The 20164-nt window shown below is 52.4% G+C and overlaps 1 pseudogene; it reads right to left on the reverse strand.

Annotated features, from left to right (window-relative positions):
* Positions 1–8145: 8145 nt before the first annotated feature.
* On the reverse strand, positions 8146–15371 carry LOC102736189 (BTB/POZ domain-containing protein 2 pseudogene; annotated as a pseudogene).
* Positions 15372–20164: the final 4793 nt, after the last annotated feature.

Consider the following 20164-nt stretch of genomic DNA (forward strand, 5'->3'; position numbering starts at 1 on the left):
GGGGGTGGAGCAATGGACCACACAGAGAGGGCTCCCCAGGCCTTCGGGAACAAGCACTTGTGCAATCTGGGTCTTCCCAGGACAGGACAGCCAGCCCCCCTTCCTTCCTCAGCTTAGGCAACTGGCTGGGAGGTCCTAGCCAAAGCCTTCATTTCTGACTTAAACTGCCCCTTCAGGTCCCCCTAGCACCCCTCCTGGGCCCTCCCCTCCTTCTTTCCTCAGTCCCACAAGTCAAAGGCGTCTGCCCTGGAGTGGGGTGGGGAAGCCTGCCCTTACTCACCGTTCCTTGGTCAAAACGGCTTCCCTCTCCCTCCTGCTCCCCAGAACTGCCATGAGGTTCCCCAGTCCCAGCCTTCTTTGTCAGCCGGGCCCCTTCTGACACTCCAAGCAGACACAATGTACCTCCACCGGGAAGGCCACCCAGAGGCAGCTGCAGGATGGGCCTCCGTGAAGCTGGGGTGCACCCAGCCCTCGGCTGCCCGGCTGTCTGGCTCCCGCTGCCAGCCCCGCACACTGCAGGGAAAACCCAGTGCCAACTGAGTCCGCATGAAAACCCCTTTCCTGTTCTGCTAAAAGCGACTCTGCTCCCCGTTGCAGACACTGCTGAGCGTGCGGGCACCACCCGTACCCGCACCCAGACACACTCTCCTTCACACGCCCACAGGCACCCGCGCACGCTCGCACACACACGCACGCACGCACGGCTGACCGTGTCCTCAGCGCTGTGATCCCTGTAACTTTAGATTTTAATTCTTCTACCACTGCAGTAACTATAATCGAGTCAGGAGTCAGGACCGGGGAGCAACGGTGCAGGGAAAGGAAAGGATGGGGGCCATTCCTTCTGCCACCCCAACTGCTCCCCCTTCGGGCTTGAGCTGGGGGTGGGGGAGATGGCAGGTGGACCTGCCAGTGGGAAATGGGAGAAAGAAAGGAAGGAGAGGGAACAGGAGGAGGAGGGGCGGGGGGAGGAGGGCTGTGGGCAAAGCCGAGTGGGGAGCATTGGCAGGCGGACCTCACAGCTCCTCTCCGACCCCGGCAGGGAGACGCCATGTGGGGAAAGCACAAGTGTGGGGATCAGGCGGCCTCGGGCCAGGAGGCCACTCAGCCTCTGCAGGTCTCAGTTTTCCTCTCTCTAAAGTGGGAGTAACGATACTTGGTTCGTAGACATGCAATGACATTTGTAAAGAACCTGGAACCGAGGAAGGCCTCAACAAGTGACTGCTCTTGTCACAGATGCCTAAATTAGAAGGGTTTTTGGAAGACGTCGGTTCTTAGCCCCGTTCATAGGGGACTACTTAGGACACCTGGTGATGTGCTTCCTTCCTTTACAGCAAAGCTGTGCCCTCTGTGACTCATTCTGGTTGTTCAGTCCCCCAGGCACGAGTGCAACGAGTGGCGAGTGTCCCCCACGGGGGCGGAAGAGCTGGGGAGGGCAGTGTATAAGGTTCCTGCAGTAACACACAGGGTGGCTCCCAGGGCAAGTCCCCAGGGGGGAAGAAACCTCAGAATCCACCACCCCCCCACCGCTCCTGGGGAAATAGGCTTCCGATGGTTTGCGTTTTGGCCAGAATCACCACACAAGACCAGAGCCACAGGAACCCGCAGACACACAGCCCATGGATGCAGGGAAAGGGTAGAGAGAAACTCCCAGCTTTGTGGCCACCTGCCCCAGGGAAATGGGACTGCCTCCCTGGCTGCCGTCTGGAGAAAGGAGTTCCAGATCATTCTCTCTCCCATTCTCTGCGCCTATGGGGCATCCTGCATAGCAAAACACTTCATGAGGAGTTGTTGAAACAGTGGTTAACAGCCCAGACCCTGAAGCCAGACTTCCTGTGTTTGAACCCTGGCTCTACCACTTACCAGCTGTGTGACTTAACTTCGGTGTGCCTCTGTCTCCTCATCTGTAAAATGGGGAGACTTAGCACCACACCAGACACGTGGTAAGAGCTACTGCAGATGCCGGCTCTGATAACGTTTATAGTCCTTGGCCAGTTGGTCTGCATGAGGACTGCCTCTCCGGAGAAAGGCGGGTCAACCATGACCTTGCCATCTGTACAAAGGGCCAAAGGGCAGCGAGTATGGGGCCGATGCGCGACGTCTGTCATCAGTTTACTTTTACCTTCTGGCAGCCACATGGTTCTGAGGATCCGCAGCATGTTCCTTGCTTAGCCTTTCTCTGGCCAGGGCTGCCTGGCCACGGGCTGTTCCCTGAGTCAAGATCCCCTCCAGCCGCCCTCCTCTTCCACTCAGCTCCTCCTCTGCATCTCGCCCCAAGGGAGACCAACAGGCAGCGGGAGGTGGATCCAAGTACCACCTTGAGTCCTCCAAGCCTCCCTTCCTGCTGCCCCCATCCCAGAGGGCCATGGAGGAGGGGCTGCCTTCTTACCTGCCCTAGCCGTGAGGGACAGACCTCGGCTTACCTGCGGGCTCAGGTGGAGGGTGAGGGGCTCAGGAAGGAAGGGAATAGCAAGAGGGAGGAGATAAGGGGGACAGCAGGTGAGTGGGTAGAGCTGGGGCGGGGGAAGATAGCGGAGGGGAGGGAAAGCTGTAAGCTGGGAAAGAAGGAAAGGGGGATGGGCCAGGAAGGGGATGTGGGAGGGGGAAGGGAGAGGAAGAGAGGAGGAGGAGGCCCAAATGGGCCTGAAGGGGGGGTGATATGGGACAGAGGGGGAGAGGAAGGGGCACGAAGGAAGGGTTAAGAAGGCAGGAAAGCTCTGTCTCTGCTTTCTGAGCTCTGTGACTCCAGTGCCTGCCTCCCTGCACACTCACACACACACACACACACACACACACACACCCCCTCTGAAGGATTTTGTAAAAAGAAGCCACACAAAAGGGAGAATAAGGGAAAGAGGGCTCTTGAGAAAATCTAGGTACATTAGAGTCTTGAAGTGGTGCATCCTGACCTTGGACATCTAAGTGGCTGGAGACAAAAGTCCTGGCCCATTGCCAGGCAGGACAGGTTCACAGGGAAGTCAGTCCAAATTCAAATCCCTCCCCTGTCTAGGAGGTTTACTGGTCATATGATGTTGGAAGCACGTGGCAACCTGCCCTGAGCACTAGCACATTTATAAAATAGGTATGATTTAAATGGCTTGCCTTACAGGGATGTTAAAATTAAATTAGGTTAAACAAACAAATAAAAGAAATGGAAAGGCCTTGGTCTCAGTGGTTGTGTGACCTGGCATTTCACTTAGAGCCAGCAGGAAATGCTGTTGGTCCCCTACCTGGGCTGGCCACCCATCCCCCATGTGCTAGGTGTTGCCTGAAACCTTCTCGGATGGGAGCCTTCTTGCCCCAAAATGCCTGGCAGATTGCCACCGCCCCCCCCCGCCCCATCCCCTAGGGCTAGTGGCAGCCAATGCCTGTCTAAGGGGCAGGGGGTGAGGGGCGGATACAGAAACTCACTCCCTTGCCTCAAGGTGGGCAACCCCAGAGCTCCCTCTGAGTCAAGACTTCAGCAGAACCCACATCTGCTCAGCTTTCCCCCTACCCTATCCTGCTTCCCTCGTGGGCTTCTCCCAAGAGCCCTCCCTCTACAAGTCACATGCGCCTAAATTCCTGTCTCAGGCACTGCCACTCCTAAGATGGCACCTTCCTGAGGATTAGCTGTCAGAGTGCACAGACCAAGAATGGGCCTAAGACTGGGGACAGGGTCCCCTGGAAATGGGAGGGCCACCTACAGCCCTGCCCTTACCCAAAGGGGCCACATCCAGCCAGTTCGATGAGCCTCGGGCTGGTTCTAGCCTGCAGTAGGCTGGTCTGGAAGAGGAAGCCAGATGGAATTTAAACAGCATAAAATAAAAACAAGCTGAGAGGAGTGTCCCCCAAGGCTAGGGTTTGCCGGGACACCAGCAGCCACCAGCCCTAACAAGCAGAGCTGATGCTGTCCCCCAGACATTCCAAAATGGTCACTGAGAAGCCCGCAGGCTGGAAGGCTGTAGAAAGGGGAGGCTGCTGATCTTGGGGGCTTGTGGGCATGGGGGAGTTTGGGAGTAATTTAAGGGATGAGAAGGAGTGAGGGCACACTTGAATGGGGGAGGTACCCACAAAGCTTCCATTTTGTGTGCAATTAGTCTAGGGATGCCCTCATTTGCATAAGGTTCATAAATTTACATAAAATTGCTTGAGGCCCTAACCACCAGTACAGAAAATAAAATAACATGAATCAATTAGTGGGACTGGCTGCGATTGGAGCAAGCCTGGTGTAAAGGAATCTCCTGCTCCTTGCTCAGGAGTGCTGGGCTGGCAGGAAAGAGCCCGAAGTGCGACTCCCTCCCGGGGCTCAGCGGCCCTAGGGGCGCTGGGAGGAGAGCCCTGCCCCCACCCCATCCACCCGGGGAGCAGGTGGGGACTAGCAGTTGGGCACAGGAGGTATGAGATCAGTGCTAAGCCAGGAGATGCGCGCGGCAGGCAGGCCCGTGGAGGAGGCCCAAGAGGGCCTCATGGATCAAGGGGCATTCGAGAACATTTGTGAAAGGAGAATCATTTGATTGTCGTGACAGATAGGGGAAATTGGCACCATCAACCCATGGCAGAGAGGTCCTGGGAGCTCAGTACATATTTGCTGAATAAATGCCTGACGTATGGGGCCCTGAGCTTTGAGAGGAGGCGCAAGTCATATCGAGGATGCCGTGTGGCAGTTCTTAACAGGTTAGGAGTGAACAGCAGGATGCAATTTCCTTAAAAAAAGAGAGAGAAAGAAAGAAAGGAAGGAAGGAAGGAAGAAAGAAAGAATTAAGAAAGAAAGAAAGAGAGGGGCGCCTGGGTGGCTCAGTCGTTGGGCGTCTGCCTTCGGCTCGGGTCATGATCCCAGGGTCCTGGGATCCAGCCCCACATTGGGCTCCCTGCTCGGCAGGAGGCCTGCTTCTCCCTCTCCCACTCCCCCTGCTTGTGTTCCCTCTCTCGCTGTGTCTCTCTCTGTCAAATAAATAAAATCTTTAAAAAAATAAAAATAAAAAAAAGAAAGAAAGAAAGAGAAAGAAAGAAGAAAGAAGAAAGAAAAAGAAAAAGAAAGAAAGAAAGGAAAGAAAGAAAGAAAGAAAGAAAGAAAGAAAGAAAGAAAGAAAAAGCAAGCCCTATCAGTCATCTTGGGAGTCTGGAAAGCTGCAGCTAAGTCACGTTTGTTTCCCATCGTAATGTCTGCGAGATGGCCTCTCGGATCCTCTCTGGCATCGCCCCGTCCTGCCCTCTCTGCTTGCCCACCTTCTTCCGAGCACTGCCCGGTGCTCCTGGCCCTCTACGTCCCCGACTCTGGCCGGGAACCCATGGTCCTCGGCGGGGCAGCCGAAGCTGGAGCCGAGGCTGTGCAGTGGGAGCCCGCGCTGAAACTACAGGGCCCTATGTTTCATCCCCATCCACCGGCGAGCCCTCACTGATGAATCACCAATTTCTCGCGCCAGCCCTCCCCTCCTCTCTGCGCTGACCCTGCTGGTATATGAGAACTCTCGGGGATTTTTTTTTTTTTTTTGCCTCTCCACTCTCCCTGCACCTCCTCCTCTCCCAGAGCCACTGTTAATGAATCAAATTGCCCTTCGACTTGAATTACCAAGAAAGCAGGTTCACCCACTACTCGAGGTAGATGGGATGGCTGCCCCAGATCCACACTGGCCTCGTCACGATGACTCAGAGTGCATGTTTATTTTTGAATCTCGCATCCTTTATCTGAGAAAATGGACTACCGATGGGAAACAATTACCTCCCACTTACCCCACAGGGCTGATGGCACGTGCCACGCCGACGCGGCACAGCGCATTAATGTCATCAGCAACGATCACAGCTGTAATGAGTCCACATCGTGGGGACTGAAAAGCAGAGAGAGGGAAGAGCAACAGGGGGGCACTTCAGCCAGATGTGGCCGCAGCCACCCAAACGGCTTGTTCCGCTTGCGCTTACCGGGCAGAGAGCAACGGGAAGCTACAAGGGGGCCGGCGCGAAGCAGCCCGAGCTTTGGCCCCTGCCCGTGAGCAGGGAGCCACTCTCCAGCGAGCGCCCGGTGGCTCACTCTTTACCTGGGCCCACTGAGCCACTTCCCTCTGCTCCGACCGAACAGTGCGAGTGTGCCCCAGCATCTGCGTCTCTGACCACTCAGTGCCCCTGCTAACTCTGCCCAGAAGGAAACGCGGAACACAGCCGTAGGAAGGTCTATAAAGCTAGGAGTCAGGTTCAGAGATAATAATACATAATGGATGCGAGAAAGACCTGCAGCGACACTTCACGATTTGCTGAATTTGGGACGCTGGGATATCAGAGACTATAAAGACAGAACGACAGGTCCGTTTCTTAGCTATAGAAAGAACAGGGATGAGGACCAATGATCGCACCAATGATCCCTTCACTTCAGAAGGGTTGGGGCAGAGAAGGAAAAATCACCCCACTGCAGAGTCTCCTGCACTCCTGCCCAGCTTGCACCACAAGCATAATTTCACCCCACCTCCCAACTCCCACCACCACCTTTTGCTCTGGGTTTCTGCAAAGCCCAGATCAGCTCACAGATGCCCTCAGATTCTTGCCTCTGCCCTTCCAGCTGGCCCATGAAATGGGTTCTCCAGCAACACCATAAATGTGGAGGGTTTTAGCACATGTTCCGGGTCCTACATTTTCGGGGGACAGGTTTATCTTACGAGTTGTAACCAAGTGAGGGGGTTTCTGCTCGCACCTGTCTGCTCGCAACGGATGAGCTCTTGGAGATGCACAGCCAGATCGACAGAATTCGGTGACTCGGAAAAAGTTGCACCATTTTGAGGAGTATCGATGTTTACGGTGATCACTTAACAGTAAAGTCAAAGAATGCCAAAGCTGGAGGTAAATAAAGAGAAGAGGTTTTGAACAATCCCCTCACTTGGCAGAGAAGGAAACTGAGGTGCAGAGGGGGTAAATGACTTGCTCAAGATCACACAGATTAAGACTGCCTGGCCCCACATGATAATCTAGGCCTCTGGACTCTTAGACCAAAACATTTGCTACTCTACTACACACTTTTCCCCACTACCGTCTGTCTGTATTCCATGTCAAAACATAGATTCTTGTTAACTGTTTGGTGTAAACAAGGATGATGCTTATTGATATAAAGCCTAAGCTGTTCTTGGGGTTATCTTTGTTTTCTGTTTGTTCATTTGCAGGTATATTTCTTTTATTTTAAAAAAAATTGAGGGTATGGTGTGAGGAGGGCACATCTCTCGTGGCTTTGGGGAGGACAGGTTCCAGAAGAAATCACTGGGGCAGAAACACAGGGTTTGGGAGTGGGGAGGTACTTGGAAGTTGGGGGAGGGGCCGGGCACTCCAGCACCTCTGAGCACAGCTCACTCCGAGGCCAGGTGGGGCAGGGCTATAGTCTGTACAGGAGGGCCAGCCAGGGACATGGCCACCAAGGCTGGCTCACAGCATTGCCCCTCCCAGGAAGATAGGGTCTGAGGTCCATGCACTCAGCTTCAGGGACTGGTAAGGGCTCGTTCAGAGAGGCTAGACAGGTATGGCCCTTCACTAGGCCACTGGGTGGGCCTGGGCATGGCAGGAAGGCAGCCTTCAGGACTTCAAGGGGGCTCGGGATGCCCCCCTACGAGTCCTACTTTCCAGAGCTCAGGCCAGTGTGCTGGGAGCCCGGCTCAGGATGGCCTAAACATCCCCAGTGAACTGACTGGAACAAAAGAACACAAGACTCCAACCGAATGCACTAGAAGCGCCCCCTCCATACTCCTACCAGACAAATGGAAATCCGAGACGTTGGGCCACGTGCAGTTAAACAAAACAAACACGAGACAAAAACCTATTCAAATCCGACGGTCGGGCACTTGGTCAGGTGACCGTGAGATGCAGGAACAGTGGGCAGGACACCACACCCAGGGACCCGGTGAACCCTCAGCTCAGGGAGGGACCAAGCCAGCCCCGTACCCCAAGTCCCGAGGAATTGCCTCACACGGCCCTCGCCCCGCACCCAGCCGCCTCCTGGCTCCTCTAAACAGGAAGCCGTGCTCACCACCAGGGAATGTGGAGACCCTCTCCTGAGGGTCTGAAACGTAGCAGGGGGCAGAGAGACAGCATCGCGGGCCACCAGGCTTTGGCACGAAATGTGGAGTGGCCTACCTGCATCAGGTGACTTCAGGGTCCTGGCCATCCTCCCTGGACAAGGCTGGGGGCCTGGAGGGCCTAAGTGTAGAAGATGACCTCCGAGATGAGCCTGTCCTCCATGGACCTGCCTTGTTGTTCCTGGCCACAGAGCGGAAGGTAAAGCACGTCTTGGCCCTCCGTTGTGGGTGACTCCTGGGTCACCTTTGGCAGGCCTTTGGTGCCTAATGAGTGAGTCCAGGCCCTTCAGCATGGCACACGCTGTGTGGCTCCAGAAGGTGCTGGTGGAACCCTCACAGCTGAAACCGCTGTCGTTCTGGCCCGTGGTCTGTCCATGTGGATGATCTGGATGTTCACATGGTAATCAGTGGGCCCGTGGATGGAGCCACAGAGCCCAAAGCCAACCACGAAAATGCTCTCGTTGATGGAGAGTACCCCCAGCGGCTCTCCCCCGGCTGGAGGCTGTTCATGCTGCCGCACCCCTTCCTGCGGAGGCAGGAGAGCCCCTGGTGGATGATAGTCCTTATGTGGCTGAGGGCGGCCGGTCAAGTGCGGGAAGAGGCTGCCCGCCTCGCGGTCCACGAGGATGCCCTTCTGCGCGGGCTCTGCAGCAGACTCCTCGAGGGTCATCAGGGGGAAGCGGATGAGGGCGAGCGCCTCGCCCAGAACCTTGCACTTGTTCTCAGGTCTCACCTGCGGCTGCTGTCGCCGACCCTCAGCCTCGGACCAGTGGCCTAGGATGCTGAGCAAGCGTACCTCCGAATGCCCAGGGTGTTCGGCCCCAGCCCGGCCACCAGCGATGTCTGTGCAGCCCTCGGCAGAGATGGTGTCGCTGTGTTTTTGCCGGCGTTCTCCAGGCAAGGGCCGGCCGGCTGCCGTTCCTGGAAGAGTCTGGCCCGCGTCGGCTGTAGGAACGCGTCGTGGGCCTCGAGCGCCAGCACTGCATGCTTCTCCGCGGTGTGCCCGTGGCCGTGACCTCAGGGGAGCAGAGAAACTGGAGCAGGGCCAGGAAGAAGGCCGGCTCCGCCTCCGGCAGCTCGATCTGGGCGCACGCGGTGCCGTGCCCCTGAACATGGCGCAGAAGGCGGCCCCTTGTCGGCCTGCAGGTGCAAAGCCCAGAGCGCCTCGTCGTTGAAGAGGAAGGCCAAGCGCTCCTCGGAGTGCGCTCGGGGGCCTGCCAGTGGCAGTCGGGCCACGCAGCAACCCCGCCACCCTGGTCCTCGGCCGCCCGCCCCTCCCTTCCGGCTGGGATGCCCTGCACACGGGGCGGCGACCGCGTTGGCGTTGGGTCCCGGGCACTCCCACCCACCTTGTCGGGGCGGGGCCTCTGGGCCAGGCCTAAGCGCTTCCTATCGCAGTTCATCTTCCCTTCCATGTTTTTAGTCGCTGTGAACTCTGGTGAACTCCTCAACCCCGCTTGGTCTGGCTTCTGTCTCAACCACTCCATCGAAACTGCTCTTCGCAACCACCTATTTGTTGTTACACACAAAGGACCCTTAGCCGACCGCACCTCCCTAAACACCTTGGCCGCATTGCTGCTGCTGACCCCACCTTCTTGCCAGGAAGCCCGGCCTCAGTGCTGCTCAAAAAGCATGCTTTGTGGACCCACACCAGTAGGCAAACTGTTGCTGGTCTGCCACGAGGTTAAGTACAGAAATGAAGAATAACAAAAACTTTTATAGCAATTTGGCAGAGGAATTTTTGCTTGCTGAAGCTAATAATAAAAAAAAAAAAATGAGGTTTGTATTTTGGATGCCTGTTAATTTTTGCTAATCCGTTTTATTGTATTTTATCACCAAAGTATTGGTCTGGGACACATGATGGTGGTGGTGGGGGGGAATCCCTAGTCCTTCTCCAAAGATAATGTAAGAAATACTGCCATAAGACCTTATCTTCTCTGAATCCAACTCTCCTGGCTTCCATCCCACTCCACTCTTCAGAAGTTTGCACGTTGCCTTCATCTCTCTCAGGCCCACAGATTTCCCCTTTCCCGATGAATGCCTGTGCATCTGTTGGATCTCCGCGGAGAGGCCACCCCTCCAGGAACCTCTCCTCTGCTCTGCCCAGAGCCCCGTACTGTCCATAGCATCAACATAACAGTGCACAGCAGATTTGCGTCACAGCTGCCAAGTCTCATTGTTCCCTCAGCCCCTAGCCGGGTGCCTGGCACACGAGGGAGACCAATCGACCTCCATGGTATGAATGAGTTTCACTTGAGGCCGCCTTGGGAGCACACCATGCACCAACTTAGAAGGCACTTTCCATCCACGCATTTCCTCCACGTTTCTTTGCCTTCCCTAACTCGCGCAGTAGGCATCCCGGTTGTCAAAAAATTAGCAGTGAATTAAAAAGTGGTACAATCCTTTCGGTGGTCCGAGACGAAGTTAGAAAACCCCAGGTTGCAAACCATCCTCTAGGTTATGTGATTTCTGGTTTCTGGGAAGGGAGAAGGAACAGCAGTGGCATTTCAGTGGGAGAACTCATCCTGACGGTCTGAGTCCCAGAATGGAAGAGATCTGCCAGCCTTTGTGGAGGAAAGTGCCTGACCTTCATATAAGCACAGATGGGGAATCAGGAGTCTGGATTGACGTCTTGGCCTGGTAGAGTGCTGCCCACCAAATGAATGCCACAGCCTTCCCTGTCTTATGCCTCAGTATCCTGTAGAGTGAGTGAATGGCAGCCAGCATGACCCTTGGGGCTAAGCTAAGGGGGTTACTAATTAGTGATCCTATAGCACACTGAAAATAGAAATATCAAGTGTTACTATTAATAGTCATATTTCCTCTGTTCTGGTTTCCAAGGTCCCTTATGCTTTCCCTCCAGAACCTCTGGAAAGTAACAAGAAATGTGGTTTGGAGGGAAAAGAGAGCTATAACTGTAGTGTAATTCAGTATGACTGGAAAAATAGAATGCAGATGAATAGGATGCCTTTCTAGAGTGACCCTGAAGACTGAAACCCTTAGATGTTAACTGCTGTAATACATAAAACATAAACCTTTGGCACTGAAAAGAAAAAAAAAAGCAGAAACAAAGGACAAGTGAAACACTGACAAAAATATTTTTTACATAGATAGCAACTGAAAGAAGAGTATCCTTAATATATAAAGTGCTCTTTCAATCAATAAGAAAATGAGGAATACCGAAATAGGAAAATGGGCAAAAGGCACAAGTAGGCAAGCCACAAAAGAAGAACTATAGATCAACTCTATATGAAGACTGAAGAGGTGCTATTTCATTTGGTATCTCTTTGATTACCAGTGAGACGGAACCTATACAATATAATTTTTCATTTATCAGCTAAGCAAAGATTAAACATATTCATCCTCCCCAGGCCAAGTGAGGGGAAATGGGCATTTACATTTGCCACTAATGGGACTGTAAATAGGTACAGCCTTTTTGAAGAGCAACTTGGCAGTGCAGAACAAAAACCTTGTCCTTTGACTCATAGATTCCACCTGTAGGAGAGAATCCTAAGGCATAATCAAACAAGTAAACAAAGACGTGTATGGTAAGATTGGTTATCTCGGTGAGGTTTATAGTAGCAAAACCAGAAGCTAATCTAAATATGTATCAATAGATGATTGGTTAAGCATACAGTGGAATACTATGCAGTCACTTTTAAAAGACGAATAGCTTTGTATCTACTGATATGCATAAATGTCCATGACATGTAGATGTCAATTAGTGGGAAAAAAAAGTTGGAAACAGAGGTGTAGGATGCTTTGATTTTTTGAGCATTTTCAAAATGTATATGTGTAGGGGCGCCTGGGTGGCTCAGTCGTTAAGCGTCTGCCTTTGGCTCAGGTCATGATCCCGGGGTCCTGGGATCGAGCCCCACATCGGGCTCCCTGCTCTGCGGGAGGCCTGCTTCTCCCTCTCCCATTCCCCCTGCTTGTGTTCCTGCTCTCGCTGTGTCTCTCTCTGTCAAATAAATAAATAAAATCTTTAAAAAAAAAAAAATGTATATGTGTAGAAAAATGTCTGGGTAAAAGCGCTCTGCAATCATACTTTTTGGATGATGAGATTACAGGTGATTTTTATTTTCTTCTTTTATACTTTTCCATATTTCTTGATTTTTTTTTCACAAAGAAAATTCACGGTTATCTCCATTGAAAAATACCTCTTAGGGAGCACTTGGTCTGATTATTCTGGCTGTTTTATGGAATTGGAAGGAGCAACAAATAAAGACCTACATACATAAAATAAGGAAGTGAAATTTTTAATCAGTGAAAAATTTGATTGTTTCTCTCTGGAATCATTATTTCCTTATTCATTTTGGAATCCCCTCACTTCATTCATGGAAGCTTCCCTACTCTTACCAGCCTCATCTTTTTCTTTTGAAAATATCCTGGAATAGTCTATCACAGTAGCTGTCCCTGAAATCATTATTGGGTATAATAGTACATGTATTTTTAATTTTTAAAATCACTAATAAAAAATAATTGCCATTCAACTCTGCTAAAAAAAAAAACTAAAAAAGCATCTCTCCCCAGGGATATATATTATGACCTCAAACCTCTGAGTGAAGCTGTGCACAGGTCTTGCTGGGCCCAGCTCCACTGGGCTCACTCTCGCCAAGAGCTCAGGGCACCCTTCACCTTTGCTGGGAGCCCACATCCCAGCTAGTGCCTCCGAGGGACCTTTGCACGTGTCGACATCTGGTGATATTCTTATTGGACCAAATCAGGGTCTGATCCCATATTTAGAAATGTAACCTGGGGTGCCAAAGTGTGTTCTGTTGATAAGTCTTATGCCATCTCAGTCTAAGTGTTAGGATAGGAATATGAAGAATGTACCAGTCTTTTGCTGAGAAAGTATTTGCTAGAAAAATAAGAATACAGAAGAATCACAGTTCTCTAGACTATATTATTATTATTATATAATTTATCATGGTTTATATATTATATACATATATATCTTTTGATATATAATAATACATATATAAGTACACAAACATAATAGTGCATATATATCTTTTGATATGTAGTATATATATATACCTTACATATATACCATATATATATAATATTAGAACCATAAGAAATTTCTTATATTCACTCCTTTTGGCCTATAGAAATGGCAATTTCGTATGGTTCGAACTTACATGTTATTGTTCTGTTGGTAGTATCTGGACAGTTTTACACTACTAGAAGAATTAAACAGATCATAATTTCCCAATGATGTTGTTGTTGTCTTTGTAGATCAGAGAAAACTTCTTTCCAGAGAAGCCGAAAAGTGTACATTTTACGTGGATTTGCCTTTGACCAAAGTGTACCTATGTGTGTTTGTATGTGTGTGCTCTTAGAAACTCAGTAGAAAACCGTCCCACAAATTTAAAAAAAAAAAAAATGAGTCTTAATCTAACTTCCTCCGGTGCTCTATTCAATAATTGCTTTGTTGAAGTTGCCTTTTGAGTCTGTGCCTTTTTTCAGACCTTTCATCTTTAAAAAATGGAAAAAAAAATTTTCCCAGGCGACATTCCTGTATTGCTTTTGATTTTGCACATTATGGGCTCCCCCGGTCATCCTTGGAGACCGTTCCATCCTTTGACAGCTGGCCAGAGGCATGAAGCAACTTACCCACGCGCACCCAGCTGATTAGGGCAGAGCTGGGACCAGAACCCTGGGCTTTTCTACCTTTCCACCCTGCAGAGGGAGTGGGGGCTGTTATCATCAGCCCCCCTCACCAAGGACAGGCCCTGGGCTGAGTTAAATAGCAGGGCCAGGAACCCATGGCCTGGAAGGTCCGAGGGAAAAGATCATCAGTTGACAAATGATTGTGATCACTATTAATGTTATTATTCATACGCTGTGTCTGTGGCAGAAAACACAGGTTTATTTAAAATGCACATAATAATTTGAGTTTGCTCCAACATTTATTTTCTGTCTAAATTATTTTTTAACTGATATGAGTGCCAAGGCTTGTGAAGACAAAAAGCAAGGCTTTTTAAAAAATCCATAACCTTAAATTAAGACCACATTTATTCACACCGCTGCTTGCAGCCCAGAACTTTCTCCCTTTTAACCCTTCAGTGACATCAGCAAGCCACATTTCCACCTCTTCTTGGCCCAATTTGTATTTTTTTTTCTGGTAATAACTGCATTGCAAGGCCAGAAGAATATAATGCAGTTCACAGTAAGACTCTTAATGGGATTTTTAGTAAACTGGCCTGACCAGCCCACTTGCCCCGCGAAAAGATGCCTGTAATTGATCTCTACGTAGAAACAGCAGCTGGTGATCAGAACCACTGTGCTCTGGTGGGTAATTATTTTATCAGGACAAGCACTTCCATCACCATAAGAGAGAAACGGCAGGACCTGGGCAGAGACACACAGAGAGGGCCAACCAGACAGACAGACACAGATAAGACCCAGCGGGAACCCGGCTGCAGGGCCCACAGCCACGCAACCTTAAATGGAAAGTTTCTGATAACCCATGATGGATCGGAGCCAGGTGGAGGCAGGGAAGGGCTTGGGGGTTAGCTACAAAGCGTGGGCGGGGGGGGGGGGGAGGGGGGAGGAGGGTGGCGGTGGTCTGAAAAGGCCGGCTCCCTGGAGCTCCTGTGCTTGCCCTGAGCTTTGTTAGGGGGCGCTGTGGGGCCGCAAGCACCGATTCCCCACCCTGCAGACCCGGCAGCTTCAGGCGGCCTGCAGTCCTTGAAACCCCCATAGCTCTTTTGGCAAAGAGTAGGTGTGTCCTGGCCAGGTTCCAGTTTGGGTAATTACAGCCTGTCAACCTAAATTCCCCCCAGGATTGCAGTTAAATATGGTACCCGTCTTCACAATTAAATTTTAGCTCTAATAGGACACTCGATTGTCGTGTTACGTGACAGTTAAGTAGCAGCCGCGTTGTACCCCAGAGGTAGCTGCACTTTTGTGGGGACTACAAAGATTTCTCTGGGTCTAATAAATGACCTGTATGGACAGAATCGGGGTGGGAGGGAGGGTCTTGCTGCTAAATTAGAGTTGGTAACTGTAAGACTTTGCTCCTCATTAAAATTTTTTCCCCAAACTCTTTCAGGGGGATAAAACAGGGGAACACGTCACCTGGCCATTTCATTTCCAGTTCTTTGACCTGGAAAAAAAATCAGGATGCCAAGTTGCTGCAGGCCAGATGAAGTCTCCGACTATCTGTCCGGCCCCCGGTCCCCTCGGTTCCTTTGTCTCAACATCACAGGCGTCCTGGCCTTTCTCTGAAGGTACCATGTACCGCCCCCTGGAACGTCTTTCTTTTGTTCTCTGCTTACGGAGACCTTTCATCCGAGCAAGGTCCAGCTCAAAAGCCACCTCCTTCGTGATGTCATCCATGATCTTCTACTCCAAAGTAAGCGTTGCTCCTCTTCTGGCCCCCAACCGATGGGACTGTTATCCTTACTCAGCATTTATTCAAATTTGTCTTACGCAGTATTATAGTCGGTTGTTACACGTGCACTAAACTGTGAGCTCCTTGAGGACAGGGGCCTTGATTACTTTTCCTGATGCCGGACCACAGCGCTGACTAAATATTTCTGAAGGAGGGAAAGAAGGCATCTGCTCTTCCTTTTCCGAGGGCATAAATAAGAATAGCTGATATTGGTTGAGTGCTTGCTGTATGTTGATCATCGTCCTGACCACCTTATATGTGTTAACTCAGCCCTCGCCATCTCATAAAGCATTGTTATTATGGTCTCATTTTTATAGATGAGAATAGTGAGGCACAGAGAGGTTAGTTAATTTGCCCAAGGCCACACAGCCCATCAGTGGCGGCGCCAAGAGCGAAACCCACAAGGCTTCTTCTCCCCACAACCTTTTGCCCTTATACTGCAGCATCAGATAAGGCTTTAATTAAACACGTCAGTCCCCCCACTGTCTTCCATATTTCAAATCTATCCAGGTCTTCGAGAGCACAGCTCGGTTTCTAAAGGGGCGAGTGTGAGGACGGGAGAAGGTGATGACACGTAACGCACCTGTCTCCCTTCTACGCAGGCCATCCTAAATAACGAGTGGGCTGCTTTCCAAAATCCACATTCTTGTTTGTCAGTTTCCATCCTTGGGCAATTATTTCACACCGAAAATGAGAAGGTGATAATCTAAAGTATTCGCAGCCAGTCTTGCCAACAGAGGTGTGAGCAAGGAGGAACATAGCATGTTGTGATTAGAGAGAGAAGCAACAAACCCCAGTGACTGCAAAGCGTTAAGGAAGGGGTCAGCCTCATTATTCTCATGCATAGTTTGTGCACCTATAGAAATATTTTGTTCCAACAAGTTAATTCCTTCAAGTGGTGAGCGCTGAGTGTGGCAGACACGTTTAGCTTTCTTAGGTGTCTTGCCGCTTTCTCCCCACCCGGCTGGGGGAAGGATTTCTGCAGCTCACCTCGTGCAATTAGAAACAGCCCCACAGGGCAGAGGTGCAGCCTGCGTTCAGAGATACTCTTCTGCCGCTGAAATAAAAAACAGCCTTTGAGAATATTCTCCTGCCAAAATCATTTCAGCATTTCACTGTCACACAGCGGGAGGCCGGGAGAGAGAGAGAGAGAATCCTTTCCTCGCACAACCGGCAAGACCTCATGAGTTTTTCCCGTGTGCAAGGAAATTAATTAATTTCCTTTTTTATTTTTGACAAAGGGGGCCAGAAAAACATAGTTCAGGATGTTACATTTTCATAAGGAAGAAGTCTCAATTGTAAATGAGTTCCTCTTTTAAGACAAGGCTGTAATTAGATTGCCCGGGGTGATGATGAATGGAGAGGGTGAAGGGTCCTCGCTTCTTTCTGGAGAAAGCAGCACTCTCGGAGGCAGAAGGAAGGGCTGCCTCGGGCGGCCACGCTCCTGCCAGCGCCAGAAACTTCTCTCCCGCGAAGCGGAGGGGAGAAAGGCTGTTTCTGAACCCGGGAGGAAGAACAACAGGACCCGCGCTCCGGCGGGCGAGCCGAGGCGGTTGCCGCAACGGAGGCCGGCAGTGCCGACAGGGGGCGCTGTCCGAGGCCCCGCGGCCTCCCTTCCTGCAGCATCTCTTCAAACGCGGGTTATCTTTGCTCTGGCAGTTAACCGAAAAGATGAGTGAACTTGGGAACCGCTTCAAAAATGCCTTATTTTTTGCTGTTGTTTCTACATGCCCGCTACAGGCTGAAGTGTATCCCTCCCCCGCATCTGGATGTTGATGACCTCACGGCCAGGACCTCAGAAGGCGACTGCCTTTGGAGACGGGGCCTTTAAAGAGGTGATTAAAGTAAAATGAGGCCCTTAGGGTGGGCTTAATCCAATCTGACTGGTGGTGTCCTTCTAAGAACCGGGCATTCGGACACACAGAGAGACGGGGGGGTTGCGGGGCTGTGCGCGGGCAGAGCGCTTGGCGGGTGAAGACACAGGGAGCTGCCGCTGTGTCTAGGCCGAGGACCACACCAAACCTGCCCACACTTTGATCTTGGATTCCCCGCCTCCAGAACTGAACAAACAGAACAGAACAAAGGCCTGCTGTTTGAGCCACGCAGAGTTTACGGCAGCCCGAGCCGACTGATGCCCAAGTATTTTTCAAAATGCGGTCCACGGACCTCTTCCATCAGAAAGTGGAGAGCGGATGAAAATGCAGATCCCGGGGCCCCGGGATCTGCAGTTTCCCGCAAGCACCCCGGGCCGTTCCGGGCCCCCCTGAAATCGGGGCATGCCCGCAGCCAGAACGTGCTGAGAGAAAGTGTCACCTCGGTGGTGATGGGCAGAGGGCTGCCCGAAGGCCACGCGGCCCGAACCGCCCCCCGCCCTACCGCCCCTTCCAAAAGCATTCTTTGCAGTTAAACATTGCCTTCTCCCTGGTGGATCTCTTTCCAGTGCAAATAGCTCCTGGATGGGGGTGACAAATTAAGTCAATAACCTTTGAGTATGAATTCATTTATCAGCCGAATTCCTGTGGGATTGGAAGGATGCCAAACCTGAGCAAACCCGGAGAGGGGGGCTGAGTGGGGGTGCAGAGACAGAGGCGTGGTCGGCTCGGGGAGCAGGCGCCACCTTCACGACTTAGCTCGGGGCTAGCCCCACCGAGGGTGAGGCAGCCCCAGCAAGGGGGCGGCCACAGAGCACACAGCCATCGGCTCTCGGGCAGGAAGGGGGACAGAGACGTGGTGGCGAGGTTTCTGGAAAAAGACCACTGACTCCCGGCTGCCTACCGTCTTCCTGTTTGCCGCTGGGAAGCCGAGGGCAAAGCCAGGCCTACCTGCCTACCTCCGGGTGAGGTGCGCGGAGGCAGGTGGACAGAACAGGGGAGAGGCCACGGGGATGGCAGCAGGGGTGGATATAGGCAGGGACGGGACACAAGGTATTCAACAACTCCTATGGGCTCGACAAGGCCCCATCCGAACAGGAGGCAGCCAGGGGCGGGAGCAGAATCCTCACCAACCCCTTTGTTTGGGGGTTCACCTGTCCGGGCCCCTGGCCCGCGCCTGGCACGCTGCGCAAGGCACAGGTCCGAACCCCAGAGAGGGTCTGGGAGGGAGGCTCTTTCGTCCGGCTCTGTACTCCCTGGCTTTCATTGTTTCTTTCCTTGCAGGGAAAGAGGGGGCCTCCCTCCCCTCCCCCAGCCCCAGAGGCCTGGCTTAATTCGCTTTGCGATTCCAGCTCGGCGCGCTCCACACCCACGCAATTCACATGGGACGGTGGCACCTATGTCCTGCGGTTTCTGGAGTCTTCCAGCAAGTCCTCATGGGCGGGGGGCATCCGCCAGGGTGTCGAGGTCAGTCTCCTGCCTGCGGACAAGGGAGCACCTTCGAGAGAGCTCTCGGGAGGCTGTGGCGCTCGTGGCCGGCTCAGAAGCCGCGGCATCTGGATGGAGAATGAGCCCGAGCTCGGAGCCCTCTGCAGGGCTGGATGGTCCCCCTGTCCCGAGCCGGAGCATCAGGGACGTGCCAGCACCCAGGGCACGCTGCAGCCCATGGGGTGCTCTGGCATCGAGCAATGCGCTTCCTGGCTTCCCATTTTCTATGCAAAAAGATGAATGTGAGGCGAAACCTCCCACAGACACCGGCCCAGGCTTCCACGCTGTTCCTTGAAGCAGCAGATGGCTGGGAGGACAAGGATCAGCTCGGCCAGAACAGTCGCAGGCCAGCCACTGTTCTTTCTCAGGACAGTGCTCCTCGTGACAGCAGACCGCGTTGGGGCCCCACCCAGGCACCCTGGGGTCCCTTTGGCCGCTTTGTGTGTGCACTCTGTTCTTGTCACCCAGCTTTGACTCGGCGCCTTCCACGCATCCTCAGGCTACGGGGCTCGTGGTCACTGGCGGCTGGGGACAGGGGTGTGAGAGCCCAGCTCCCCTAGCTGGGCCGTGCCAGCTCAGAGGCAGTCACCCTCCAGAGCTGTCTTGCCAGTGAGGCCAGGCCAGGACATGCCTGTGTGGGCCCTGCGTGGCTCCTTCTCTTCTCCTTTCCTTTCCTGCTTCCCCTTGGCCCCTGCAGGTCACCCCCTTGCCGAACCACTCACACACAAATCCTGATCTCAGGGGCGGCTTCTGGGCTACTGGACGTAGCTTATGCATTAAAAATCCCGTCATCCTCCCCTGAGAATCTCATCACCGAGAGAAATGCCCACTCCCTTGTCCCCCAGCCAGCTCTGGGGGGGAGGGGGCGGCGGCTACCACTCTCCTTGGCGGCAAGTTCAGGAACATGGGGGCCTTGCAACATCTCTCTGACCCCATCCTTCTCCCTACTGCCGCCCCACTCCTCAGCTCAGGCCCCTCTCCTTCACCTGGACTGAGACAATAAACCCGAGGGCTTTACGTGTCCACCTCCTGTCTCCCATTTTTCTGGAAGATCTAGAACACTGCGAGCACATGCATCCTGCTCAAGTACTGGTCTAATTCTCTTTATCATTCTCTCAATCACCAAGTCTCCAGCAACTCCCCAGTTCTTGCCAAAAGAATTCCACCTTCCTTGTCTGGGTATTCAAAGCCCTTCCCAACATGCCTCTGGCCTGCATCTCCAAATTTCTAAGGGGGCCAAGATGGGAAGCCCCTGCTCCCTCTTCCCACTGAGCACGTTCACCAAGGATGGGCCATGTCCAGGTGCTGAGATCATCACAGTGGCTAAGGTCATGATGTAAAAGATGACAGATGACAGACACCGGAGAGGCAGGTGGATA

The sequence above is a fragment of the Leptonychotes weddellii genome, chromosome X, assembly GCF_054177405.1.
Source record: "Leptonychotes weddellii isolate Sample4059 chromosome X, ASM5417740v2, whole genome shotgun sequence".
Lineage (NCBI taxonomy): Eukaryota > Metazoa > Chordata > Mammalia > Carnivora > Phocidae > Leptonychotes > Leptonychotes weddellii.